General features: G+C 43.2%; 1 protein-coding gene across 1 annotated transcript in view; it reads left to right on the forward strand.

Annotated features, from left to right (window-relative positions):
- The first annotated feature begins 301 nt into the window (after positions 1-301).
- Positions 302-26,281, forward strand: part of LOC138503230 (uncharacterized) — a 204,708-nt gene continuing 178,728 nt past the window's right edge. The window contains exon 1 of the mRNA XM_069622816.1: positions 302-390. The gene's annotated coding sequence lies outside the window, so the exon portion shown is untranslated. The remainder of the gene's footprint in view (positions 391-26,281) is intronic.

Below are 26,281 nucleotides of genomic sequence, written 5' to 3' on the forward strand. Positions count from 1 at the left end.
GGCATGTCACATATTCAATGCTCTCCGTGTAGGCTTCCTGCCATGTCACATCGCATTGATTTATGCCATTATTGATAATCCTTAAGAACTTCAATCTTTGCCACTTTATGCTTCTCCTTGGCACGCGTTGCCTCTTTATGCCACTAGGTGCCTGCCATGTGGTGGTATTCTGGGAGGGTTCCTGTGGAATGGGGGGTCTCCACCTTAAGCGTTCCCCAGCGAAGCTGTCTTAGTACATCCTTCCTGCACAGGTGAGCAGTGTATTGGGGCGGGGCTTCTGCGAGGGGCGTGGCTGCGAGTCCTACAGGTGCATTTGAGCCTCTTATACGGACCGCTTGCTAGAAAGGGTCAGAACGAAAGAGAAGGGCTAAGAGAAGGGGACAGAGACAGGTAAGGATATGGGGACTGGGATCTCGGTTGTATGGAGTGTGGGTGGACACCTGGTGTTCAAGTGCCAAGAGAGCAGCTTGCAGCGCCTGGCGCTCTAGCCACGCGGGGAGTCGGGCATATTCTTTGACGGATAGCGAGAACGGGGGGGGGGGGAGTTCTGGCGCTAGTACACCCCAGATTGCCCTGACATCTGTATGGGGGTAGACATTGGTTGAGTTAATCATTCGTGACATATTTGACACCTGGGCACTTTGTTAACGTGTCGAGTTGTGTTGCGTGTGAGTAGGGTGGGGCGGCAAAGGGGCAGTCATCAGTGCCATTCTAAGACCTTCAACATCCGGGGATGTTAACCCCCCCTTGATAGTTAGACATTGGGGGGTGAGTGGTTGGAGTAAAGTGGTGGGTGGGGGCCGCTAGGGTTATCTCATCCGAGACATGTGACACACTAAGAATTGAGGGGGGGTCGATTCCAGTTACGTCAACCGATGGGATCGACGTTGCGCTAGTTTGAGAAATATGCTTGGCCTTGGATCTCGACTTGTCCTAGGGCTGAGAGATGGACGAAGCGGACATGAGCTGCACGAGGGGGAAAGGGTTGGAATCAAGCACTCCATCAAATACCCGACCTTCTCCCGGCTTCCAGCCGAGGTACCGAACCTGGACCGGGAGGAAGGGGGCTGCCACTCTGCACTGTAAGGCCGTTCCGTGTAAGCAAACACACCCGAGAGGCGCGAAGGAGGGCAGGCGGGCAACTGGAAAGGGGCGCTGGCATTGAGTTGAAACAGATTTCAGTTTAGCTGCAATTGCTGCTGGGTGGTAAAATGGAGAAGTGTGCTTTGACTTTACTATGAACAGTTCCGGAATGGCCAGAAGGATTGCAAAAAGTAGAGGAACTGGTAACAGTTAAAAATTGAAGTAGTAGAACGCTGCTCCCAACGTTCCTGCTCACTTCGACCACTGCGCTGGCACCTGGAAAGGGGTGCAGGCACACGATGCTTCCCTGGCCTGCACCTGCCAAATGTTTAATTGTCCACTCTTTGATCGCACTGCTCTGCTCTGCCCTGCGGAAAGTCGAGTGAGTGCATGGGGACCATTGATGGAAACATGTCGAGAGGGGAGAGGGTACGGTTAACCATAGGCAAACATACGCCTAGATGTTAGTTGGGTCACACACATCCTTTAATATTAGTGTTTGCTTTGAGTCACCTGACTACTGAAACTGTGTTAAAGTGAGGTGGGGCGTTTGGCAGTGACCACTGTGGCTGGGTAGTACGAGCGGAGAGGGTAGCCATTATCAGTGTCAAGGTAGGTATTAAGACGGTTTTGGGATGGGAATTTAAAGGTGACCGCGCGAGAGGCTGGCCCCATTTCCCAGTGACTGTCCCCCAGGCTTAGCCCGGAGCGTGCATTCTAGCCAGAGACACATGAATGCAGATGACAAGGGCACGTCATGACACAGTGGCACTGACGTTTGGGCATTTCAGAGGCCAATTATAGCCATCGGTGTCTTCTCAGTAAAACAGGTTCCCGAACCCCCGCCGCAGGCAGGTGTTTTTTTAAAAAAAACTGACAGGTCTACGGTAGGACAACCTGGAATTTAACATGTGTGACCTAGAGAGGTTTAAATCATTACTTGGCAAACACGCATGTAGACACATACATCATACCTGTGAGATGTCAGTGAACAGCGTTTCGTTCCCTGGCGTGCTGTGATGCGCTTAATTCTCCGCGAGACTCAGATGCCAGACAACATTCATGTTTCTGAATAGCGCTTCGTGTCAGATTCCTCCCACGTCTAAGCACTTTCATACCAGGTGTTAGCATTTCGCAATGTAATGCTACTCAGTGTATCGGCTGCCTGGGAAGGATGAAAGGCTGAGTCGGTCCGGCCTGCAGAGATTGGAATCTGAACGAGCAAAGCGAACCTACATTGCCAGCTCCCCTGGTCCAAGTGCTATTACCCGGACTCACACTCGAGCTCTTACCACCCACTTCTCCCAGGGAAGCTAACTGCGTCCCCAAAAATACCAACGCCCCATTTAACCACTAAGGAAAACACATTCAGCCAGATGCTAGTTTAGGAAACGTGGTCCATTCCCCCGGCAGCACATGCTCCTTCCCACAGATGTTTCCATCCATAGCATATGCAACATTACAATGGATATTAATAAACTCCAGATATGTTGCAATGCCTTATGTATAATACATAATAATGTATTTCTCATATCGCACTATACGCCCATAGGTCTTAGAGTGCTGAAATACCAGGAGACATTCTCCCACAGAGTGATACGCAATGTATCGGCCTCGGAAGGATGAAATGCGGAGCTCTGGATTCAAGCCTGCCACAGCAGGCTGCACATAGATATTAGGGGCAAGCGCTTAGCGCACTGTGTGCTAACTGACCGGCATTTAGATCCCCCACTTAGAATACAGCCCCCAGCGTGTAAAACCCCAGAGAGGGTTCAACCCTCTCAAACACTTTACAGTCCGCAAATTCTTAATGTGTGTTTCACCCTCATATGTTGCTGTGCTTCAGGCATGTCACCCTCCCGCACTTGCAACAATTCCCCGAATGCTACTGTTGGCAGTATGATGGAATTCTCCAAAATTGGTAGTCTCCCCAGATTTTTCAGGGACCCACAATTGACAAGATTTTCCAAATGTTAATATCCCTAATAATAACTGTGACCGTCTTCCTCGATGTTTTCATTTCTCACATGTAACAGCTGTCCAGATATTAACAGACCCATGTCTGTAATGCATGACTAATGTTACAGGCACCCAGACGTTTCGACCTCCAAGTATGTTAAACTGCTTGAGATGGTCCAACGCCTATGTGAAGGTCGCAGCTGCCATCTTAATATTATTGAAAAAAGAAAAAAGATCCAGGAATTTGCGCCAAATTATAGGAATACGTGATTTTAATATATTGGTTTATGGTCGGATTGCGCGGCTGTTACAAAGAATCAGTGGAGTACCTTTGCTGAAAATGTTGGGGGGGGGGGTGCATGACATCTGAAGAAAAGGTGCCCCAGCCAAATGAATGGGGACAAAATGGTGTGCCATGAAAGTTTGGGGGGGGGACAAACACCCCACCCCCCCTAAAATTACACCCATGCAAAGTATGAACAGCAGACTTGACCCATCACTGTGGGACACTGTCTACAACCACGAGAGCCAGTGGTGGCTGTAACAAAGTATGACTAGTAGACTTGAACCATCACTGCGGGACACTTTCTACAAGCACGAGAGCCAGTGGCAGCTGTTACAATGTATCAATAGTAGACTTGACTCATCAGTGCAGGGTTCGTTCTACAACCTGGAGAGCCCATTGCACGGCTGTTACAAAGTATGAATAGAAGACTTGACCCATCACTGTGGGACACTTTCTACAAGCACAAGAGCCAGTGGCAGCTGTTACAATGTATCAATAGTAGACGTGACTCATCAGTGGAGGACACGTTCTACAACCTGGAGATGCAATCGCGCAGCTGTTACAAAGTAGTGATAGTAGATTTGACCCACCACTGTGGGACCCTTTCTACAACCATGAGAGCCAGTGGTGGCTGTTACACAGTATGAATAGTATACTTGACCCATCACTGTGGGACACTTTCTACAACCATGAGAGCCAGTGGTGGCTGTTACACAGTATGAATAGTAGACTTGGACCATCACTGCAGGACACTTTCTACAACCACGAGAGCCATGGCGGCTGTTACAAAGTAGGAATGGTAGACTTGACCCATCGATGTGGGACACTTCCCACAAACATGACAGCCAATGGCGGCTGTTCCAAAGTATGAATAGTAGACTTGGACCATCACTGCAGGACACTTTCTACAACCATGAGAGCCATGGCAATGTTACAAAGTAGGAATGGTAGACTTGACCCATCACTGTGGGACACTTCCCACAAACATGACAGCCAATGGCGGCTGTTACAAAGTATGAACAGTAGACTTGACCCATCACTGTGGACACTTTCTACAACCACGGGAGCCATGGCGGCTGTTACAAAGTAGGAACCATGGCGGCTGTTACAAAGTAGGAACGGTAGACTTGACCCATCACTGTGGGACACTTCCCACAAACATGGCAGCCAATGGCGGATGTTACAAAGCGTCACTGTAGGAAACATTGTTCAACTATGAAGCACAATTATATCATTATGAAATTGACCTCGTCACATGCACCACAGGTCAATGCTACTCTGGAGTGATATTTTGGCCCACTTTCCTTCTTCCTTTCTTTTTTTCTAGCCTTCTTCATTTTTTATTTTTTTGTATTTCTTACCTTTTAAATTATTTCGTTTTTTTTAACTAATTCCTCTAAATGATCTATTTCATTCATTTGTTTCTTTCCATTTACCCCGTCCTCATTTCATGTTTTCTTTCAATTGATTTCCTTCTCATTACTTCTTATTTTTTCATTCCTTTCACTTTGTTTCTACTTTTCATTCTCTTTTTGTTCCTTGTTTTACTTCTTTTCTTTGCTTGCTAGTTTTTCTTTTTTATATCTGTTTCCATCTTTATTTGATTATTGTGTTGCTTACTTTCTAATCTTTCTTTCCTTCTTTCATTGTTTATGTTTCTTTACTACTTTTTTGTTTACTCATTTTCATGCCCGTTCTATTTCCATGTCCTTCTTTTCTTCTTTTAGTTCGTTCATTTGATCACTCTTCCACTTCAACTTTTCTTATTTCCAGTCCACTGCCCCTTTCCTTCTTTCCTTCGTTCGTTTTTCACTACTTTCATTCCTTCTTTCTTTCATGATTTTTTTCCTTCTTTCTTTTCTTTTCTTAATTCGTTTTTCCTTCCTTCTTGTCGTCATTCCTTCATTCCCTTTTCCCAAGCTATTTCTTTTCTTTCCTTATTTCCATCTTTGGTTACTCTATTCAACCCGCTTTCCCTTCTCCAATTCTTCTTTCCAGTTTTCTTGCCTTCATTTTTATGGGCATTTCTTCTTTCCTGTTCTCTTTTCTTTCTTCATTTTTCCCTTCTTGTCTTTTCTTTCATGTTTTTCATTCTCTTGTTATCTTTCATATCCTTCCATTTTTTTCTTTCTTTCTTTCTTTCTTTCTTTCTTTCTTTCTTTCTTTCTTTCTTTCTTTCTTTCTTTCTTTCTTTCTTTCTTTCTTTCTTTCCATACTCATTTGTCCCTTTCTTTTTCTCCCCCTTTCATTACTTTTTCCCTTTCTTTCTTTTCCTGCTTTATTTTCTTCTTTCAATTTATAAAACACTAGTTCTACCATCTTCAATGTTCTTCCAGTAAGTGTCATCAATGTAATGATCTGGTGGTTGTTGCATTAGAAATGTTGATAACTCAAAATGAAATCCCTGCCAAACGTGTTTCTGAAATAACAGACCAACCTTACCTCCGGTCCATAGACATTATGATGAGAGTAATCCTGTATCAGCCCTTCCTATGACTAGTAGAAAATAATTCACACATATCCAACATGGCATCCGATCAAGGCTGGCGGTGTAAGATCTGAAGTAAGCCTTCTAGATGGCGCAATGGTGCACACTTTAGCAAACCCCTTTCCTATTGGTTCTTGCACCTGTCTGCATCCAGCCTGAATGGGTGAACATATGTTTTCTCTATGTGTAGTTGCATAAATCCTCGGCTAAACCAGTACTTGCCATCAGCGGTCATGTTTTTACTTCACATGTCCACATTTATCATGTGTTTATTCATTTTCTTTTGCTGTTGAAAATGGTGTATCAATGTGTACCCATGCGCATTTATTTTATTATATGGGTGCATTATTAACTACCCACACATATCAGCCAGAATACCCCGGGGAAGTGTTGTTTAACTCAAGACATGTGCTGGCTTTAATCAAATATGTCAATTCCTTAAAACATATGTTTGAACTGTAAGGGAGACATTTATTGATTTGCCCTAACTGTAGCATTAATATGTAACATTCTATAATTGGCTTTACAATACATTTAACAAAGTCACAATATTGAGTGCTGATGGGAGCACCAAATAAACTATTTGAATAACAATACAAATATTGATCATATCTTAGGATGATAGGGTAGGTTTTTTTTGGTCTCAATCTGCGGCACTACCCACAAACTAAATAAAGGAAGAATTTATTGCACGGTTCAAAGTGACTTTGCACTGCTGAAACGTGACTTTGCACTGCTGACATAAACCCTGATTCATGGAACTGTGCAAAGTTCATTTTTGCAGTGCAAAGTCAGTACAAAGTCACTTTTGCAGTGCACTAGAAACATACACGCTGCACAGATCCATGAATCAAGGTTTATGTCAGCAGTGTAAAGTCACGTTTCAGCAGTGCACAGTCACTGTGAACCGTGCAGAATAATGTCAATGAAATGGGCCTCAAGTGGCATAATCACACGTTTAAATTCTTCTTACATCATTTTGCATCTCATCGGTGATGTATAAGGAAATGTAAGAAGTTTGGAGAAACAATACTCACAACCCACATCTGTGTGTTGCTTCAGTTACATACAGAATGAGCTTTTACATTAATACTGGAGTGCTTAATTTGGAGCCCCTCCACCATCACCAATGAAAGCTCTAAAAACGAGCCCAAAAAATCTACATCAGACCCACAAGATGATGTATCAGTGACAATGTACACAACATGCACCACAAACTAAATATTCCTTGACCCCCAAATGGGGGAAGTGAAAAGGGAGAATTATAAAGCGCTTTGCAGTAACCAATAGGAAAGGATTTTGTTACAGTGTGAACTGTTGTCCTATGTAATTGGCTCCCTTCAGAGGTGAGACTTCCAGCTGCTATGCTATTCTAGGCTTGAAGAGTGCACCGAATGTGCCGCCAGTCACAGCAAGTGCCTATGTATCCTTGCTCTGATCATGGCATTTAGTGACAGGAACTATGCTTGGCACATTTGAATTGAAAAAAAAGCTCTGGTAAAGACTTCAGTTCGATACTTCAATACTTCAGATCTTCTTGTCGGTTCATCGTCCACTAGACAATTGCAAAGGTGGAGTTTGTGTTGTTTATCAGTTGAACAAATAAGAGAGAGGAGGAATGAGAGAAAGAGGGGGAAAATGAAAAAAAGATGGGATGATGGAAAGGACGGTAGAATTAAAGAGAGATAAAAATAAAGAAGAAATAAGCAAACACGTATACACGAAGGAGGAGTGGAATGATGAATGACAGTAGGAAAACATGAATGGTATAACGAAAAAAAATGGACTGACCTAAAGAAGGAAAGACAAGAAAGAAAGACCAACTAAAAATGAAGAAAAGACTGATGAAGTAAAGGAAACATTTGAACACAGGAAAGAAAAAAGGAAAGAACAAGAAGTGAAGAAGGTTTGTTCGAATGAATGAAAGAATGATAGAGAGATAACTAAAGTAAGAAAAAATAGATGTAGATGAATTGCAGCAAAGAACGAAATGACACATTAATGAAATATGGCACAACAAAAAGATTGAATGTAAGAAAGAATGAATGAACATGATATGCAATGAAAAAATGAAATGAAATGGAAAGGTGGAATGGGAATGAGATATATAGAAAGAAGAAACGAAGAAAGGAAACAGAACGTCAGAGGGAAGTGAAGAAGAAGGCAAATAAAAACGCACAACTAATGAAAAATGTGGAGACAGAAATGAAAATGTTAAACAAGAAAATAAAAGAAAACTGAAGAATGATCAAAAGAAGGCACGACAAGTGAAAAGTGGGTAACACTGCCATTGCAAAATAGCATTCTACAAGTTCACTACCTGTAAATACGCCAGCCTCAGACTTGTAGTATTGTGCTGTCCAGATGAAAAATGTTTCTTGTAGTCAAAGTCAAGTGCATTATTGATACTTTGTAATATGACTTATTCACTCTTATTGTTATACATATTGTCCTGCAGCTTCCAGTCAAGTCTAGTATTGCTACTTTGCAACAGCTGCCATGTTCAACAGCCTCAAGAGCAGCCCTCCAGTGGATTCTCGGGAGCAGCCCCCTTTCACACTGGAGGGCTCTTTTTGAGGGTATTGAACATCATTGTACAAGTCCTTTAGTGTCCCCCCACGTGCCAATGGTAATGACGTCAATGTTTGCGCGCAAGAGATGCGACCCCCCACAAATGTTATCATCTCAGCAAATGTTTCATTCCTCCAAATCTCTCGTTCCACCAACAATGTTACAGTCCTGCTGCTAGATGCTGTAATCCTTAAAGATATTACCATCTCTCATATGTTCCTAAAATCCTCAGATGTTATTTTTACCTCCCCAAATATGTGTACCCAAAGAGGTTATCATCTCCCGATTCCTCCAAGTGTTTCGATTTCCAGCGGCAGAGATGTTCCCAACTCCTTAAGTGCACCAGTGTTTCCTAATGTTCGGTGGGAGAGTCCTGAGCTGTAGCGGCCTGCTTCACTTTTGGCAGGAAATTCTAGTAAAGCATCGAGACGACACCGTGACTGATAAGGGAATCCCCGCTTTCCTCGCGGAGTAGGAGTGTGGTGGTTGGACCGCGCTGAGAGGAGAACTGATTCCCTCATAGCACCTTTCTGAGGTGTGATTGTTTAGGTGTCAGATCCATCTGGATTTAGTGCTTCTGATGAGGAAAGCTTTCTTGTCTGGAACCTGTCCTCCACATGAACATTTGGTGCTATATAGCTCCCGAAGCCACCCCAGAAGTCTAAAAGCCCCACTATGCATGAGACCTGTGTCGGTGACGCTGCCATGCACCACGGTGGAATTGAACCATTGGGTTCTGTACGTTGAGACCTTTGCACCATTGAAGACGTGTGCGCAGTTCCCTTTCTGTGTACTTCTCATGAGACATTTTAGTTGTTGGCATAGCATCATAAAGTTTAACAAAGACCCTGAGACCGCACCGGTGAAGAACACATTTTCCATTGACAGCCTTTCTGTGTAGACCTTTATCCTCTGACTTGAATATTAACCATCTCTGTACTATTTCATGCCCACTTGCCATGTGGGTCACCCACCACAGATCTCTGACTTTTACAAAAATTCATAGACTCAAGCTCGGCTACAGACTAGTGAGGGACATCGCATGGTAAGGAATATTCAGTCAAAGGAATTCTCAAGTGCCATGGTTTAAGAGGAATGCTGGGAAGCCTGAGGGTTCAGCCTTGCTACCAAAATTCTCATCATGTTTTATTGTGAATCCCTCCTTTGAGTTTAAAGGTAGAGTTGCGTATGCCGGGATAAAAGGGCTTAAAGTAGAATCTTCTTTGAACCTGCCCTTCTCTTCATGAAGGCTAAAGGCCAACCTCTTGGTCTCGTTGGGAGTTTGGGCGGCAGCTCAGTCTGACTCTCCTGCCATTACAATACCTCAATTCCACTCACGGGATACTCTGAAGCTGTGCCCAAGGCTAAAAACAGGTTATGCGCTTTGGTGAGGTTCTCTACATCAAAGCCACATTTGTTCAGTGCTGAGAAGCGCATGCAGTAAGTCAACAGTGGAATTTGAAACACATTAGGACTGACCGTAAAAAAAGATGTGAGCCCAGGCAAAAAAAATAACTTTAAAAAAACCAGTGCACACATCTAACGAAATTCTGCCATTCGGCGCTGCAGCTGAACCTCTTTCCTTGACGTTCTTGGGGCAGACAGACACTGGTCATGATGAGAGACATTTGGAAAGACAGAACTAGACTAGAATCAGCTGACCAATACCGTCTCACTGTACCCCCAGCCCCTTGTACCTCCTCACGCATCTGCTCCTTCCAACCCTTCACCCCCCTCCACTGGAACTCCCTTCCTCTCCCTATCCGTTCCGCCCGTACCGACCCATCTTTCCGCTCCTCCCTGAAAGCCCTTCTTCTCCACTCCACCCCCGACTCTCCTTCCCTACTTCTCCCCCCATACCCTGCCCCCTTCCCCTCCCTGCCTCCCCATCCTCCCGATGACCATATTGGATGCTGTAACTGCCCAAGGGCGTTAAGACCTCCGGGATCTTCCCCCTCCCCTTTCCCCCCCCTCTCTCGAGCAAATAGTTCTGTATACTGTACCACTGGTTTGTTTCGAAGTTTGTAAATATGCTTCTGTTTTTTTGTACTGTTGTTATAATGTAAAGCGCTTTGGAGTACAGCGCTATATAAACTCAATAAACATAAACATAATCGTTGTCAATGGATGATTCATCTATCATATTTAGTTGCTAGTTTTGGGGTACGTCCACCACGTCCCTTCCACGGCAGTGTCACCGGTCAGATTTTTCCATTATTAGAGGCCAGAGAGACTGTAGTACACCAGAAAACTCTTGAAAGAGGAACAAACAAATTGTGATCAGTCCTTTCAACACTCCTGGAGAAATCACATCTCCAGGCATTTTAATGGTGGCTCCTTGGTGGCGTTTCAGAGCCACCCAGAAGGAATCACGGCAACATATAGAGATTTGTGGTGCGTGCACAGCTGTGGATAATGCACACTTTGTTATTTTCGGTGTGTTTCCGCTGAATGTTACATGCCAGACGCGGGGTGTTTTCTCCTGATGCCAAGTTAGGGGACATGGGCAGGAGGAGAAGAAAGTGCGCGCCCTTCAGTAGAATGAGAGCACCCCATCTGGGCCACTGCACAGCCTGCAGAGATACACAGACGCCCTTCGCTCCTCCTGCTCCACCAGCCCCCATGTCCCCACGGGGGCAGTCACCAGGAGCTAACATGCGTGTGGTCTGGTAGACAGGAGGAAACTGGTAATGTCTCAAGAATGATGCCTCCACAATAGCTGTGGGCGGGGCCATCACTTTCTGGCCACCTGCACTGGACAGGCACCAGGTGCGATCCTGCAAGTGGCCAGGGCAGCTGCACATTAAGCAGAGGTTGTGCTGAACACCTATGCGCCCGGATCCAACTCAACAGCACTGAGAGAGGGATCCGCGCGCAGTGACAGAGCGATCTGCGCAGTGACAGAGCGATCCGCGCAGTGACAGAGGGATCCGTGGAATGTAAGTGACGAGGTACTATCAAGGAAAAACAAAGCCCTAAACTCAGAGGGCAGTGACAGACTCATGATATTGCACACATGCCACAGGGACCGACAACCAATGACAAACTCATATCCATTCCTTCACAGCACAAGGATCAGAGGGCAGTGACAGACTCATGACAACCAATGACAAACTCATATCCATTCCTTCACAGCACAAGGATCAGAGGGCAGTGACAGACTCATGATATTGCACACATGCCACAGGGACCGACAACCAATGACAAACTCATATCCATTCCTTCACAGCACAAGGATCAGAGGGCAGTGACAGACTCATGACAACCAATGACAAACTCATATCCATTCCTTCACAGCACAAGGATCAGAGGGCAGTGACAGGCTCATGTCAGTACACACGTCACAGGGAGTAGTGACAAAGTCAGATCCAAAAGCTCAAAGCACAAGAAGCAGCGAGGCAGTGACCAGTTTGTGTCAGGGCAACCCTGGCACTGTATTACAACAAAGTGAGAGTCTCATATCCGGACAAAGTTGACCCAGTGGTCATGGAACAGTGACAGGCTCATATCAGTGCATCTATTAAGCAGCGATCAGTGTGACAACGGTATATAAGTTCTGCTATGACAGGGAGAAGTGACAGACTTATATCGCTGCTGCTGCTGCTGATATGCAGGGCCCAGAGAGACAAAATTATACCCGTACAACCATGGGTGCAATCTTTTAATTTGTATTAAGAGGGCAGATACCATTTTTTACCTGACCCTGACTATAATCAAGAAAGTGAAGTGAGGGCGCCCAACCACCCCTTGAACGGTTTTAGGGCATCTCACCTCAAATAAAAGGGCCGGAACAGTAATTTTAAATCTCATTCTTTAGAAGTAATTGGAGAAAGGGATAATGTTTACGGGCAGTTCTGAACAGTTGAGATCTCAGCAACGGTCAGTCAACCTGCTGAACTAACCTTCCAGCTTTGTGCTTTAACGCGCATCATTCAAATATCAAAGAATTCCCCGCTGGATGTCCATCTCGGATACTGGTCAGTTTCACTAGGCCTCTAACAGTGCACCACCCGCAAAGGGCTTACAGGTCAATCATGTGTCATCTCCAGTAACATCCACACTGCACACTGTCTCTCATGCCTACAGCAGGGCACTTCAGGGGTTATTAGCCACTATTCTAAATAGCAAAGTGCCATCTGCCCCTTCGCCCCCCTCTCCCCCCGTATACTGTGCTCTTGCGAGTGCAGCTATCACACAGATAAGAGAACAGTGACAGCCTCAAATCAGAACAGGTGATGCGGAAGATCGATGACAATGACAGAATCATATCAGTGAAGCAGTGGAAAAGGGATCAGAGACCAGTGACAGACTGCTGTCTGTACAGCTGTGCGAGTGGCAGGATCATATTGCACCTGTGGCATAACGATCAGAGACCAGTGACAGACTGCTGTCTGTACAGCTGTGCGAGTGGCAGAATCATATTGCACCTGTGGCATAACGATCAGAGACCGGTGACAGAGTAAGTTCAGTAGAGCTGTGCTTGTGATAGGGGATTGGGGCCAGTGGCACAATGATATCACTACAGCTATCGCACAGGGATCAGAGACTAGTTAATCATATAATTACAGCTGTTGCATAGGGACCACAGACTAGTGACAAAATAATATCAGTAAAGCTGTCATATAGGGATCAGAGACTAGTGACACAATAATATCAGTAAAGCTGTCGCATAGGGATCAGAGACTAGTGACATAATAATATAATTACAGCTGTTGCATAGGGACCAGAGACTAGTGACACAATAATATCAATACAACTGTACCTGTGACCAGGGATAAGGGACAGTGTGAGAGAATGCTGTCACTACAGCTATCACATCGGGATCAGAGACTAGTGACACAATAATATCAGTAAAGCTGTCGCATAGGGATCAGAGACTAGTGACATAATAATATAATTACAGCTGTTGCATAGGGACCAGAGACTAGTGACACAATAATATCAATACAACTGTACCTGTGACCATGGATAAGGGACAGTGTGAGAGAATGGTGTCACTACAGCTATCACATCGGGATCAGAGACTAGTGACAAAATAATATCAGTAAAGCTGTCATATAGGGATCAGAGACTAGTGACACAATAATATCAGTAAAGCTGTCATATAGGGATCAGAGACTAGTGACACAATAATATCAGTAAAGCTGTCATATAGGGATCAGAGACTAGTGACACAATAATATCAGTAAAGCTGTCATATAGGGATCAGAGACTAGTGACACAATAATATCAGTAAAGCTGTCATATAGGGATCAGAGACTTGTGACACAATAATATCAGTAAAGCTGTCATATAGGGATCAGAGACTAGTGACACAATAATATCAGTAAAGCTGTCATATAGGGATCAGAGACTAGTGACACAATAATATCAGTAAAGCTGTCGTATAGTGATCAGAGACTAGTGACACAATAATATCAATACAACTGTGCCTGTGGCCGGGGGATTAGGGACAGGGACAGAATGGTGTCACTACATCTATTGCATAGGGATCAGGCACTACTGACCTAATGATATAATTATAGCTGTTGCATAGAGATCACAGACTAGTGACAAAATAATATCAGTAAATCTTGGGTATGGGGATCAGTAACTAGTGACACAGCACTATTAGTGCAGCTGTACCTGTAAAAGGGGATTCAGGACAGTGACAGAATTATATAATTACAGCTGTTGCATAGAGATCAGAGACTAGTGACACAGAAATATCAGTCAAGCTGTCGAATAGTGATCAGAGACTAGTGACACAATAATATCAATACAACTGTGCATGTGGCTAGGGGATTAGGGACAGGGATTAGGGAAAGGGACAGAATGGTGTCACTACAACTATTGCATAGGGATCAGAGAATACTGACCTAATGATATAATTACAGCTGTTGCATAGAGATCAGAGATTAGTGACACAATAATATCAGTAAATCTCAGGTATCGGGATCAGAGACTAGTGACACAATAATATCAGTGCATGTGTACCTGTGACAGGGGATTCGGGACAGTGACAGAATGATATAATTACAGCTGTTGCATAGGGATCAGAGACTAGTCACACAGCAATATCAGTAACGCTGGCATATAGGGATCAGAGACTAGTGACACAATAATTTCAGTACAGCTGTTCCCGACGCAGTGGATTAGAAAGAAGGGCAGAGAGATATCACTACAGGTATTGTTGATATATTACATCCGTTGCATAGGGATCAGAGACTAGTGACATAATATCAGTTACACTGTAATATAGTGATCAGAGACTAGTGACACAATAATAACAGTACATTATTAGGGAAAGTGACAGAATTATATCACTACAGCTATCGCATAGGGATCTGAGACTAGTGACACAATGATATAAATACAGCTGTTGCATAGGGATCAGAGGCTAGTGACACAACAATATCAGTACAGCTGTGCCTGCACAGCGGATCAGGGACAGGGACAAAATAATATCACTCTACCTATCACATAGGGATCAGAGTCTAGTGACACACTGATATAAATGCAGCTGTTACATGGGGTTCAGAGACTAGAGACACAATAATATCAGTACAGCCACTAGTGACACAATAATATCAGTACAGCTGTGCCTGTTGCAGAGGGTTAGGGACAAGACAGAATGATATCACTACAGCTATCGCATAGAGATCAGAGACTAGTGACACAATGATATAATTACAGCTGTTCCATCGGAATCAGACACTAGTGACACAATAATATCACTAAAACTGTCATTTAGGGATCAGAGACAAGTGACACAATAATATCAATACAACTGTGACCAGGGATTCGAGATGGTGACATAATTATGTCACTACAGCTATCGCATAGGGATCATGGACTAGTGACACAATAATATCAGGAACGCTGTTGTATAATGATCAGAGACAAGTGACACAATAATACCAGTTCAGCTGTGCCTGTGGCATAGGGTCAGGACCAATGACAGAATGATATCATTAGAGTTGTGAAATGGGGCTCTGAGACCAGTATCAAAATTATACCAGTAGAACTGTAGCAGGGCAGAACAAGGACAGTGATAGAATTACATCTGCACAAGTGTGGAAAGGGTTTTAGGACAGTGACAGAACGAAATCAGTACAGTTGTAGAATAGGAATGAGAGATCAGTGATGACAGAATGATATTAGTGCAGCTGTCACAGAGCGAATCAAGGACACTTATAGAACCATATCATTAAATATGTGAAATGGGGATCGGGACAGTGCCAGCATGTTCTCAGTACATGTGTGGAAAGGGTTTTAGGTCAGTGATAAAATGTTATCAGCACTAGTGTAGAATGGGGATGAGGACAGTGACAGAATGTACTCAGCACAGGTAAGAAAAGATATCAGGACAGTGACAGAATAAATCAGTACAGCTGTAGAATAGGAATCAGGGACCAGTTACAGAATTAAATCTGCATATACTTGTAAACTGATCCGTGCATGTAGACCATTTCTAACTGAAACTAGCTGCATTACTCTAGCTAATGCACTCATCATATCCAAGCTGGATTACTGTAATGCTCTATATGCAGGATCTAACAAATATATCCTTGATAAACTTCAAACTCTCCAAAATAACGCTATTAGAGTAGCTTTAAATATTCCTAATAGAGCTCATATCTCCACCTGTAGAAAAAAACATCCATTGGCTAAAAATCAAAGATAGGATTTCCCTTAAAACCCTCTCCCTCACCTCTAAATGTCTTAACAATATAGCGCCCCCTTACCTAGCAAACAGAGTCAACAAGAGAATATCAAACCGTCCCACTAGAATGTCCAATGCCTACACTTTAGTGGTGCCTAGATACAAAAAGAACACAGCTGGCGGCTCCAGCTTTCCGGTCATAGCTGCTCAAACCTGGAACAGACTCCCTCTTGATCTTAGAATGGACCAACCCTATCCCAGTTTCAGGCGGAAAGTCCTCACCTGGATACGCTCCAATGACACTTAGCTTGACCCCCTACTGCCACTTACCCTCGAGACCCTGATGTTTGTAATTAGATTAATTTCTCTCTGCATCTTGCTTTATCTGCATTTTTCATATTCGCTTGTACATGTACCTTGTTTCTATTTTTACTGCATAAATGCATTTTCCTGTAACCAAGTTCTCAAGTATCCTTGTACTGTCCGCGCCCAGCTACCCTTTTTGGGTTTGGTTTTGCGCTATACCAAATAAACAAACAAACAAAACAAACAAACAGTACAGCTGTTCCTGCGGCAGAGAGCAAGAACAGTGACGGACTGCAATCAGTCCAGATATGGCAGAGGGATCAGGGACCAGTGCCAGAAATATATCCTTGAGCTGTGGCACTGAGGTTAGGAAAAGTGAGAGAATATTAGAAGAGCTGTGGAACAGGTACCAGAGACTAGTGGAAGAATGATACCGGTGCAGCTGTAGCAGGCCGAGTCAAGGACAGTGATAGAACAAAATTAGTACATCTGTGAAATGGGGCTCGAGGTTGTGCCAGAATGGTCTCAGTACATGCGTGGAAAAGGTTTTGGAACAATGACAGAATGATTTCAGTACAGCTGTAGCAGGAGATCAAAGAGAGTGATAGAATGATAGCACTGATGTGGAATGTGTACCAGTGACCATTGACAGTATTATTGGGAGGCAGGTAAATACTTCATCCATATCTTCTTCACTGCACCCAATCCAACACTGCACAGCTAAGAAGCATTACTCACTCAGACAACCATATCCCCTTTCCCAGGCAGGTACAACAAGACATAGAGACAATCTGAGCTAAAGATGGCAACATCGAAGGTCACTCTACTTCATACACAGTCCTCTAACACATGACTTATAATTGAAAGACACTGGCTATTCATTAGGTGCCAGCGGAAGATAGGAACCTTGTGGTACTCCCTAAAAGCACACACGGACCCAAGGCCTAGAAGATATGGATTTCCAAGCTCATGGTCTAAGGAATGAGGATATTAATTTCTTTAATGAATAGAAGACAGTTCATGGGCCTCTCTCCCCATGCTACTGTCTGGTGCATATCTTGATGACCTGTCAGATGTCCAAGGTTGGGTATCAAGAAGCCAAATATTGAATCCGTTAGTGTCATGCCGCCCACCATGTAGTATGCCGGTCAATTACTTTTCCTAGAAGTGATGTATGTTTACTTTTTATCAATATTGGGATGGTCTCAGGAGGAGCCATCAGATATCATTTATCCAATTAACTGTATAATGCATATTTAATCGGTATGTAGCCACATCCGTTTGCCAATTCCCATTCCCATAGATTTTGTGCAATTGTGATGATGTATGACAAAAGTATATTAGTGCCATCAGAATCAACATGCAATACAGCTGTGTACCCAGTAAAGAAGGCTATGGGGGCATCATGGAGATTCGTACAAGATCTATGCCACTAAAAAATGTTGTCGAGTCAGAGTTTGTCTTAGTGCCAAACCCAGCTATGATATTATATAACATCCCATCGAAAGCTAATCATTTCACAGTGATCGATTTAAAAAAAAATGCTTTCTTTTCAGTTCCCCTACACCAGGAGCCCCATTGACTTACCGTGGAATTAAACTGAAACATACTCAGTTATCACAGGGGTATTGTGATTCACCCTCGGTCTTCAACCGAGTGTCACAGATGGACATGGGAAGCATAAAACTTGGCAGTGCGGTCATCCAGTACTTGGATGACATATTGGTGTGTAACACCACAGAAGAAGAGTGCAGGCGAGGTTCAGTGAAGCTAATGACAGTATTGGCAGAGTAGGGATATAAGGTGGGACAAAAATAAAATGCAATATTGTCAGTATGAGGTCCTATACATAGGCCCAATAATATCAAAAGAAGGAAGGAAGAAACACCTGAGAGAGCAGAAGCAATAATGAAAAGATGCAGTCCAGAGACAGTGAAAGAATTACAGCAATTCATAGGCCTTTGCAATTATTGTACAGCATGGGTCTTCGACTAAAAAACATGTTTCTGGCCACTTTTTAACGTACTGAAAGAAACACAAAGGGACAAAATGGACACAGCATGGGCAGGTGAAATGATATATGCTTTTGTTGAGTTCAAAACAAGCAATTAGCACAGCCCCAGTGTTAGTAATCCTTGATTATAATGAAGATTTATATTTGTTTTCCCATTCAGATGGATGGAGTAGTAATGACAGCTGTCCTTGCAGAGAAAACTACCATTGGACACAAACAACTAGAATCTTATAGTGGGATTTTAGACCTAGTAATGCGAGGCCATTATCCATGTGAGCAAGCATCAGCAGCAGCACTTTCGCAATTGAGAAGTCCACCAGCATAACTATGGGCTGTGCAGGAAAAGTGATTGTCGAGCATGCTCTTTTTGCTATTCTTGAAAAGCCCAAAAGCACTGTAACAACACAGAGAGCATCTGGTTATACGGTTATTATATCAAACCCCTCAATCAAAATTGTCAGGTGTTGAGTGGTAAACCTGGATAGATTCATAGCAGAATCAATGAACGAGGGGGAGCATGTGCACCATTGCACAAACTATACTGAATATCATGATGAGGTACACCATGTTAAAGAAAAGGCACTTGGAGGGGGGCAACTCTCTTTCTTGATGGGTCCTCATCGATCAATCAGAGTATAGGTGAGAGGCACAGGGGGACAGCACTGGTGAAAGCAACATTGAATGACAGCTTTGAGACAGTGACAAGTGTAGGATTGCTGGCACATTTCACAGCTCAAGCATCAGAGTTGGTAGCATTAATATTAGCAGTTGAAGCACATGCAGGTGAGGCAGTAACGGTACACTCCGCCCATGTGACATAAACAATACATGCAGCACTGTCACCTGGGAAAAGGAAGGGCTTCCTGCGTGAAGACTGAACACTAGTACATCATGCACCATTACTAGACAAGCTCGCAGATACACTCACACTCCCATCGGCTACCGCTGTGGTGAAGTGTTTATCAACAGGTGCAGATGCAGCAGGGGGTTACGAGGAAAACAGATGAAAGCATCGAACAACCTAACACTGTCACCTTATTAAGATAACCTTTGCTTTACCCCATTGACTGAATATTATGAAGGAGTTTCGTCAGAAGATGGCATTAACCTCTTTTTGAGGGGTCATTCTTCATAGAAGCTGCCACCCCATCTGCAGTAAAAATAGGAGGACACTTTGCCTGGATGAACCTCCATGACATTAAGCTGTACAAAGGAGACATCCCCTTGTCTGCAAAAACTGAACCTGAAGGTGAAGGTGAAGAAAAAGTTTGGTGATCTCAAACCTGAGCTGTGACAAGAGCCAATAAAAAGTGACAGCAAGAATAACAGAAATAGAGATAAAAACATTTTTTGCAAGAGAACCTTTTTCCTAGCTGGCGTTCGTTAAAGGAGGCACTTGTGTTGTTTCAATCCTTTCATTCCAAGTGAAACATTATTTTCTTTCAGGAACCTGAAACGTCGAACCAGCTGTTATACTGTGTAGAAACAGAAAAGCACTTACAATGTCTATAACACTTCATTTATATGACTAACAAAGGAGCCCTGATAAGAAAAAGGGCAGAGCATTTTCTTTGATAGAACCATGCATATACCAAATTCAAGCAAATATTCTCTCAGCACAAACAGGAAACATTGTCCCTAGTTAATTACAGAAGTTAGATTTCCTGACCTTTATGGTTGTGTGATCATCTATAATACAGATAAACCAGTAAACATGAGCATAACCCCCGAGAAATTCTCTGAAGTGAGCACACAGATAAAAAGAAGTGCGCTAGATGACCCAATGTACATGAGTAAATATATGGATGAATCGCACGATTTACCAATAGTCTGTGGTATCAGCATATGTGCAAAGTGGGGAGCGAGACGTCTGTTGAGAGCTGTTTTTTTGCTCTCTCATACCTTACGCCATGAGTGCATCCAGGATATTCGTAGCCACAGAAATACATGTATACAAAGCACATTGCGTAACACACTTAGCACTTTGCACCACTAGGGGAAATTTGAAGGAACAGCGCCACACTGTGATGGATGACAAAAAAAAGGTTCCATCATGAGGGCAGTTCTATAAAAATGAAAGCAATGATGGATGATGCCAAAACAAAAATAAGGTGATGAAGTAAACCCTAGATTGATCCAATAAAGGAGATGTCAAGATGCCAGAACATAAGTTACTGCAAAGCACAAATACAGCAGGAAAGGAGATACCAGGTGCTAGGTCTCAGGAGGATATCTCACGGGCAACGTGCTTGCTTTTGAAGAAAGATGACACGGAGCAACACAGGTTCGATCGCCAGGTCCACGCTTGGAAACCTCTGGGTATTAAGCCTGCAATAAATAACCAATCATATCATATAATATCATAGGAAAGACCTCAGTTACTAATGTAAGGACACATGTACACATCAGTAGGAAGGGTCGAAGGGATGATGGGTTGTAAGACGCAAGCACTCCTAGCAGGACTCATAGAGGGTGTGCAGAATGTAAACTATGGGTGGCACAAAGAATGAACTGGAAGTTCCAACTTGCTCACATGGGAAGAGGATGAAGCAGAATCCATACCCATAATACCACTGAAGACTACCATCATATGCTTCAGAAATGTGGGCCCAATAAAAGTAGGGGAAAACCAAGGATGCAAACACGTCTTTGGTGTGCCTGATATGAAAATAGGCACAGCTCTATTAACAGACCACTACTGGGCCTGTGGTTCAAAAGTCTACATGCAGCTTCCGCCCAAATTGAGGAGGACTATGGCCCTGGTGGTCATAAGCTCTCCATCCTTAGTAGTATCCCAGAGTGAGGTGCAGATTGGTGATTTCCCCCAGATTAATCCACACTTAAGAAATAATAGGTCCCTCACCCTCAAACGAAAAAGGGGAGTAACTATTTCTCAAGCAAAATGGACAAGTCATGTAACAATATATCTGACAAGCATACCATGTGAATGGGAGATCTCTAAGTGCATGCCCAATTCATGTGATGAAAGAAGAAATGTGTGAGGTCATGTCCAAGGAGAGTGGTACAGACTGGAGCAAGTGGGCGAGCCATAACCATGAACACTGACCTGACACATTCACACCACATTAACACTGTGTCTAAATCTTGCTACCTACACCTCCACATTCTTAGATGCATCTTCCCTTACCCCTCCTCCCCTCACAGAGTCACTGCAATCTTGTCCATAGTCCTCTCCCGCCTAGTCTGCACAAGCTCCCTCTACCTGGATGCCGCTGCTTATAAAGTCAGGAAGCTTCAAATGGTCCATAATTCTGCATCTAGGCTCCTCCTCACTTCCAGCCCCAGAGAGCAAATTAACACCACCCTCCATGTCCTCCACTGGCTCCAGGTCAGAAGATGGGCCACTTTCAGTGCCATATGCATCATGCACTGTGCCCTCGGCAAGACAGGCCCAGAATCCCTTCAACAGAAAATCACTTGCTACCAACCCAACAGAAACCTGTTTTCAGGCACTGCACTCCTCCCAGTCATCCCCACTTTCAAATCAACTAGACTAGGAGGATCTTCCTTCTCGATCCAAGCCCCCCTATTTGATGCTTACCATCCGAAGCATAGAGGACCACCTGGCATTCCCCCTACTACCCTGACATTCCCTATCCTCTTTAGCTAGCCGGCCGCTTCAGGTGGCGGGGCCAGAAAGGAACATCCATGTAAATCGCTGAATGATGGTAAGAATAATCTAATAATCTCCAGCAGAACACAGGAGAGAGGGATATATACGATCTGCTCGCAAACGTTTTGTTCACATGAAGACTGCCCTCAGTAAAACTGCTCAGGACCCCGTTTTGACCGTTCATTGAAAATGGGGGCCCAAGCAATTTTTGTTCCCAACCTACATTGTAAAGAATGCAGAGGACACCCCTGCAACACCCAAGGCTGAAGATACTTGAAAATGAGGAGCGGGTAACACCCCTGCAACCCCTGCCTCTCATGTTCAAGTAAAAATGTCAAAATGAAAGTAAAAAGTAACACCTATAATTAGGTCAGAAAGACCTTATGACCAAAAATATATGACCAAATTGGGTAATTCCTGAGAGAGTCCATGCTACTTCCACGAAACCAAGAAGCCAACCAGAGAATACAAGTACGCATTATACTCCATGTTTATGGAAGTTAGCCAAAGGCAAGACCACTCACCCGCACACATCTGCAACCATACACAACTCCCAATGACACATTGCACAACACCTCTGCCATTAGAATTCAGCTATACACAACAAAAATAATTTGGATAATGAATAATAATCAATACCACTACTCTTGGATACTCTCATGTCAATGTCAGAGCTCTCATCCACTTGCCACCACTATATGGGTAGCTAGTAGGGACCTAGGCTTCCCTACCCAATTTAGCTTGTGCCAAATGCACACAGACGATGGTACCCAAAGGGTGTTCACCTACAGTGATTTGAGGCCATACCAATAGAATAAAGGCGCTATACAAAAGACAAATTACATAACATTACACATTGAAGTCTTGCGTGCACCTGGGTACAGGTTGCTTTTGTAAGGTTTTGTTAAGCTGTCTGTGAAGGTGCAAAGTGTGTCATTACAGCTGTAGAGATGGAACTCAATGATGTTCCTACATTCAAGTTGGTGTGAGCCTAAGTTCTTTTGGAGTGATTCAAAGAGGAAAGTATTTAATGATGGATCCGAGATGCTAGCTGGTTTGACCTGTACTGTGTGCTGGGGGCTTTGGCTGTGATATACATTAGAAGTGCAAAGTATTCAGTCCAGGCAAGGGCGATAGGAGTGAAGTATGGTCAAATAGGTGCTGCTGATAGGATTAACCCTTGTGTGTTATAGTATGTTACTGTCAAATTATGTAAGGTGTTATTTGTTGCTATAGTTTATTTTATGTTATGCTATTCTATGTTATGCTATATGCGCTCTGAAAACTGTCCAATAATGAAAAAATCAGCCCCTTGGCAATGATGCTAGAAAACATGTCTAACGGTGAAATGAGTTTAAGGTAAACAAACTAAAATGTGAGAGATACACAGAGAGCTATCACAAAGGGCCAGTAACAAGAAGTTCTTATGTTTTTTTTGTTGTAAATTTGTGTAGGAAAATGGGAATAACATTTCATTGGCCAGTTGTAAGATAGCTAAAACAGCTACCCCAATTCCAATTCAGGATGTCCCACATTTAGGCATTTGCATGGGAATTCCCCCCCGCCCCCCACCCCAGGTATCGAAGAGATCTGATCAGAGGATAATGCTGGAGCTAGTTTTAGATGAAATAAGTGCCTCTGAGGTGAAATACATTTAATTCTACGCTGCTGTCCACTGGGAGGCAGTGTAAAGTTGCCAGGTCTGGTGTATTATGGTCTCTGTTTTTGAAGAAATTACATATTGGACTGAAGCTGGTATCAAACAAGACATATGTAGGCTTAGGCTTTCTGTTGAAGCTTGAGAAAAGTACGTAATCTGATCCAAAGTATTATACCACCACTGCACTCTGTCCATGTGGTGTCTCACTATCATCTCCTCTTATCATGAGGGGTTGAGTTGTAAACAGTCTGGTTCACCCATTGATCAAGGGTGAGAAGATAAGTCCTGACATGGTGACATGCCAACAAAACGTCTGCTACGTTAATGAGAAGCACATTGTAAAAGGCCATGTCATGAGCCAAGATTAATGCCATGAGATGGAGAATTCATACAGTGGATAGCATTGGTGATAACACTGAGACGTGTGGGCCACCATAGATTACAGCTTTAAAGTCTGAGCAACAACGAGGATAGGATTCCTCCATATCAAAAGCGGATGACCGTCCCCATCAAACTACTCTGGTTCTTTTTTCTATTCTGGGTCTGAAACCTTCCAGTACTGAAGGAGTGCATTGCACGTCACTGCTAGGAGATCATAATTAATTTGTTTGTCTCAGCAATATTTTGAATTTGAGGAATAAACTACTACTTTGTGCATTTTGCCCTCACCTGCTCCCATGTATGAACATAGATACATACTAAGAAATCTTCAGTGAACTGTCAGTTAAACACTAAGAATAATATAGCCATCATTAAGATTACAAATGCTGTGTGACACAAGTAGCCCACAAAGTATTTTACACTTATAGAAAGTAGGAGCTTTGAGGACACGTAGATAGGGTACACATGCAATAGGCATGAAGAGCACACAAAAGACACGAAGAACACTAACATGACAGAGAGAAAACAGAAGTGCCACCATTACTCTGGCCAAAACCTGCAAGTCCTCAGTTTCTACTGCATCCTGACATAAAATTGCTCAGCACACAGTCTTCCAAGCCTCACGGAGTCCAGACAGTAACACAACACCAAGGTCAATATGCCAAAGGGAGGGTTGCCCGTGAAGCTGAAACCGCACCAGATAATGTTTACCAGAGCACACAGCATACAATAAAAGCATTAATTTGTTTTAGTTGTGTTAAGCGACTTCAATTCAGTACTCCAACTAAGTCAGTGCCTAGTCTGGGATGCCCAAGGGAAGCCCTAATTTACATATTTTTATGACTAGTTCATAAATCTGGATGATAAACCCTTGTATAACGCCCCTCTCTTTGAATCCCGCTGACCTCACTGAGCCAAGAAGTAGGTTTGTTTTGCAAATTAAAAGATTTATTTTACAAATTAAACAATATATATATATATATATATATATATATACATATATATATATATATATATATATATATATCACACTTTTATAAATAAATTAATACTTGATAGCACCCTTATGAAGATAATGGTGATCAACAATGGATAATATTACACTAGCACACTTATTTGATTACTAGGAGTTGGTATAGAGAGGATAAGGTAGCAGAGAATACTTTTATGGTTTCAAGGAAACACAATGATGGAAAGGAATGCAGTACAGAAATAAACTGATATGGTTTAAACAAGAGATAATATAATCACTTTGCCCCTTTGTGGCAATTCACTCCCCCCTATGCAATATAAAGAGATGGAAGGAAAGCACACAGTTTTCAAGAATACAATCACAATACAATACGGATTTCAGTTCCCCCTAGCAAGCTTAGAACACAGGGATGATTTTAAAACACAGACAAAATACTTCAATGTGATTTTCAAAGAAGTGAAAATATGCTAAAAATGATTTTAATTCCCTATAGGCGATTCAGGGTAGGTGGCAGCTACTTTGAATTAGTTCAGGTCAACACTATCAGTGATTCATGAGGGATTATTAGGTTGAAAATGGATTTCAGCAATGCAGAGCAAAAGACAGCGATTTTTGACAGGTGGTGAAATGAGCTAGTTGCAATTCGCAGCACTTTTTCTGAGTGCGTCGATCGCGATTACGGAAAAACTATAAGGAGTAGAAAGTAGGGCATGTTGGAAAGCTGAGGATCTTAGCTTTAAAATTAAAGTTAAATCTTGTTCCTAGCACACGCGGTTCCAAAGATACGGACAATTTTGTGGAGGTAGAATTTCAGAAATAAAGTAGTGATTCAGAATGGCAAATGACACTTTCACAGGTTTAAAGTCAGAGAATGGAGACGATTTCTATGATGCAGTTCTGGACAGGTTGAAATGGTTTGAATCAGATTATTTTAGACTCAGAGATTGGTTCTGGCACAGTTTTCAGGATACTCACTCCTAGTCTTGGAAGGAATGGGCCTCCGTCACGGATCTGGTCAACAGGTTTGGCTGTGGTTCTCTCGCCACGGATGGTCTCTGGTACCGGTTCTGCTCACAGCACTGCACAGCACAGCGGTCTGGTCTGGATACAGCACTGCTTTCTGGCTTCTGGCATAGGGGTCTAGCCAGAATCAAACAGCACAGCCCGACTGTTGAAGAATCAGGTTGCAAAAGATTTTGAGGCCTGCTGAAAAGGATTCAGCTTGTAGTTCTTAAAGTTGCTTAAAGTTCTGCATTCTGGAGTCTAAGTTCTGGATCTGGA

This window comes from Ambystoma mexicanum, chromosome 11, assembly GCF_040938575.1.
Source record: "Ambystoma mexicanum isolate Mex_15411 chromosome 11, UKY_AmexF1_1, whole genome shotgun sequence".
Taxonomy (NCBI): Eukaryota; Metazoa; Chordata; class Amphibia; order Caudata; family Ambystomatidae; genus Ambystoma; species Ambystoma mexicanum.